Source organism: Alligator sinensis, unplaced genomic scaffold, assembly GCF_000455745.1.
Source record: "Alligator sinensis unplaced genomic scaffold, ASM45574v1 scaffold834_2, whole genome shotgun sequence".
Classification (NCBI taxonomy): Eukaryota; Metazoa; Chordata; order Crocodylia; family Alligatoridae; genus Alligator; species Alligator sinensis.
Genome location: NW_005842511.1, coordinates 137,926 through 142,429, shown reverse-complemented (window position 1 = coordinate 142,429; position 4,504 = coordinate 137,926).

The window sequence follows — 4,504 nt, the reverse complement described above, 5'->3', positions numbered from 1 at the left end:
GTCCCAGCCATTCTCCACCAGCCTTGTGCATTGCTCTGTGCAACAAGGATTCCTGCCTCATGCAGGGTTGGGGACCCATGCTGCCTCATGCAGCCATGCAGTCCCTTTAGCTCTCCACCAGCCCCATGTACCATTCTATACACCGAAGAGGCTGGACCCCTGCCTTGTGCAGGGATGGGGACCCATGCTACCTCATGCAGCTATGCAGTCCCTTCAGCTCTTCACCAGCCCTGTGCACCACTCTGAACACTGAAGGGGCTGGACCCCTGCTTCCTGCAGGGTTCAGGACCTGCGCTGCCATGTGCAGCTGCTAAGATCCAGTCCACCCTCCAACCCCTCCATGCACTGACATGTACACTGTTGCGCTCTTCCCACAGCAGCTAGGATGCAGCCACCCGCCGCTTCTCCCCACCAGAGACATTTTCAGGGTGCTTCTGGGGCAACTGCTCTACCCCTGCTGGTCAACTCAACCAGCTCTTCTACAGCCCTTGTCTTTATTGTCCTTTGTCAAAAGCCCCTATTTTCTGGGCGCACTGTTTTTTTATTCCTTCTGGAGGCCCTGTCCCCAAATTGGGAGCAGACCAATAGGAAATCCTGAAGGGTTAGTTCCCCCTCAGGTCCTCTTCTTCACCTTGTCCCTAGGTCAGGGTGGGACAAGATTCTCCCCTTCCCTCTCCTCATTGGTGGGGAAGGGGAATGCCCCACCAATTAATCTGAGCCTTCCGGCTCAAGCCAGTAAACTGGGCTGCCACCAGCAAGCCTGCCACATCAAGAACTACCATATGGGGTCAGAACATAGGTCTATCTTGTTCAATAAGTACTGCATGCTTCTGAGGAAGAATAAAGAAACAAGATATCCCTCTATTGGACCCATCCTCTATTTTACCAATGGCCATGTACTGACCTGAGGTTCTATCCTTAGCTATTTGTTTAATATCCCCAGATGGACCCATCCTCCATAAATTTCCCTTTTTAACCCAGTTATGGTACTGGCTTCCACAATATCCTAACAAGTTAATTATGCAATCTTTAAACCTGCTGCCTGAATTTCACTGCGTGCCCTCCAGTTCTTATATATGAAACATAAAAGTTTTCTTTTCACTTTTTGCACACTGTTCCTAATTTTATATCTCTTTGTTGTCTCATTTCTGTCTTTTACAAGACTGACAAGGTACTACAAAGCAAGGCAAAAACTACAGTATTAGGTACCTGGCTGGTCATGCAGAATTGTACCTTGAGTTAAAAATAAACTTATTTCACCCTGGAAAGTTGTACTGTAAATCTGATGTTTAGCAAGCTTCAGGTTCTGAGAAGGCACTAAACAGAGACAAGACTCACAGAGATGGTGTTTTTTTTCCTTTTGAGTCCACGTGAAAAGGCTATGAATTGCAGTTACCTCAAAGTGCAATTTTTTAGAGGACATAAACATAGTTTCATGGACAGTCTTCCTGTTTTTAGATTTTGTATGGCTTGTAGTTCATTCGAAATGCCAAGGGACATTATGTATGCATTTTACTTGGCAAAGACACCGCATAATGATTTAAATTTGTAAGGTAAGTGTTTGAATATCTGTGGTAGTGTAAGAGTGATGTTGCAACAGTGATGGTCCAGAAATTGTGAGAGAGGCAAGGATTTCTGCAGGTAATATAATTTATTGGACCAACTATGTAGTTGGGATAAAGTCAGACAGGCTTTCTAACACAAAGTATTCTTTCTTAGGTCCTTAATTACAAAAACTAGGCACAGAATAGTGAAAAACAGCAGAGGAGAGGGGGTGAGAGAAATTCTCAGGGATAGCAGACACACAATTAGCAGAAGAAAAGCAGCCAATTACTGGGAGATCAAGGTTTATCAAAAGTCAGGAGGTTCACTCTCATCTTTACTGCATAGAAAGAATTCAGGAGTTGGTTAAAATATAATGTGTCATAAAGCTGATATCAGTGTTTAGTCCTTGGTTCTTAGTTTCCCATCAGTGGATGAATTTTTGTTCATGTATGTGTGTGAACACAAACATTCAAATACTTACCTTACAAATTCATATTGTTCTGTGGGGTTTTTGTCTAGGGCAATACAGATATTTTAGGGGAAATGAACGGCCCATGTTTAAAATATTATCACAGCAGTATGTGGATTTGCAGTAGCTCTAATCTCCCTAGTTAAGGCCTTGTTACACATTAATTCTAGGTGGCTCCTGGAGCTCTCAAACACTGGATTGTCCACACATGAACACCTCAAACTGGTTTTAAGCAAACTTTAGGTAGCTTAAAGTTATGCCGCTGCAGGGCAGGTTTATCTCTAATCAACGTTACCCAGCTTGTGTTCCATTAATGTGTGGCCCCTCCCCAAAAATGAGCCCTCTAAGCTGCAGTCCTCTGGCATCCCAAGATTCAGTGCCCCCTACCTCACCCTCCTGTTCTGTGTGGACAAATTTTCTACACCCAGAACCCTGCTATCCAGGGGCAGCTCGGGCACCAAGCTACCTTCCCTTCCCACTGCTAGGGGTGTGACCTTCCTAACCCCTGGGGTGCAACTCCATGCAAACAACCTGCAGAGCACATGCAGAGCACATAGATCTGGGTATCCAGGTCCCAGGGCATGGATGGGTCCAGGAATGGGGTCTAAAGGCAGGGGTGGAACAAGGTAAGAGCTGGATCAAGTAAGCTGGTGCTTCCTTCCCAGGCCAGAGACAGTAGCTCCTCAAAAAGTGCCTTCCCTCACTGCTTCCACCTCCCAGCCACCTCAGGAAACATAACTAGCATACCCATAACACAGCCCCAAATCCCAATTTACTAAAGCATGAGATCATTACTTTACTTCTGTATTTCTTTCTAAATTCATTTTTTTTACTTTTTTTATTTTATCCTTCAGTGGCTGACTTCCTTCATTTCAGAATTCTTCTCCCACCCCCATCCCATTAACTCTTTGCCTCCCAGTTTCATGTTCCCACCCTGCCCCCACAACCCCCCTTCCACACACCTCTCCTAAAGCAGGGGTAGAAGCCTGTCCTAGCTCACCAGTCTTGTAGTGGCAACTCACAACTGTAACTCCTAGTTGGGCCCCTGATCACCAGCCCTCTAGTGGCAAGTCACAGCTGTGCAGGTAGGGGGAAGTCAGAGAAGGTTTTTAACCTTAAGGTGTGACTGCTCCAAACTCAAGCTAGCACTGACACTCATCAACATTAAAGTGTCCTTCAAGCCTTGATGTAATGACCGAATAATGTTCAACAGTTTTGGGGACTACCCAGTTCCCTCAGAATAGTAAAAAGACCCTGTCTATTGAAAGTGTTGAAGGCCTTTGTCAGATCAATGAAGGCTATGTACAGTGCTATTCATTTTTCTCTACACTTCTCTTGTAGTTGCTTGACTGAAATATCCTATCAATGGTGGACCCTCATGAGAGAAAACTGCATTGACTTTCAGGATAGATTCTTTCATCTAGAGATTGCAGCCTAGGGAGCATGATTTGAGTGACAATTTTTCTGACAATATTCAGCAGGGAGATACCTCTACTGTTGTCACAGTCACTTCTATCCCCCTTATTTTTGTATAATTGTTCTAACCAAGTATCTTTGAAATCTTGTGGTATTTCTTCCCCTTTCCAACAGAGTAGTATAACTTCAAGAAGCTTTTGAAGTAATTCATAGGTGGCACATGTATAGATTTCAGCAGGCAAACAGGAGTTACCAGATGCCTTGTTCCCAGGAATTGATTAAATGGTTATTTGCAAATCTTCTAATGTAAGTTTGTTGTCTATATCCTTCATAACTTCAAACTGTAGGAATCCTTCAAGCTTTTCATGTTTGATTTCAGTCTCATTGGAATATACAATTCCATAGTGTTCAATCCAATGCTCAGGTTGTTTTTGTTTATCAGTGATGACATTTCTTTTTAAGTCTTTCAGCACAGCTGTTTTCTTCTTGACTGGACCAATTGCTCATTTAATGCCTTCCTGCATTCTGCAGCTATCACTTGCATCAGCTGTTTTATTTAATATCATCACAGAGTTTCAGCCAAAAATCTTGGGCACTCCTCTTAACATCCTTTTGCATTTGTCTTGGAGCTTTTGTCAGATTTTCTGGGGTTATGGTGTTGGGAGATTTCTTTAGTTGGTTAGTGTTGGTTTTGTTCTCAAAAAGCATGTCTACAAAAGACACTTAGGGCATGTCCGGATGAGCATGCATGTGCCTCTTGCCCCACCTCAAACCCCTTTGAGGTGGGGCCAGAGGAAAGTGCAGCAAAGCAAAAAAGTTCCCCGTGCTGCAAGTTTGCAGCTCAGGGAGAAAATTAGACCCCTGGATATCCAGGGGTCTAAAAAAACCACTCCTCAATAGTGTGGAGCAAGGCATGGTTCAAGACCATGCCTTGCGAGCCAGTCCTCCAAAAGACACACACTGGTTTTGGCCAGAGTATTTGTGGTGTTCCTGCTGCCCCTGGAACTGTCCAAGGTAAGTTGGCGGGGGCTGGGGTTTCATGGATGTGGGTGGGTGAGGGGTGGCTGGGGGATG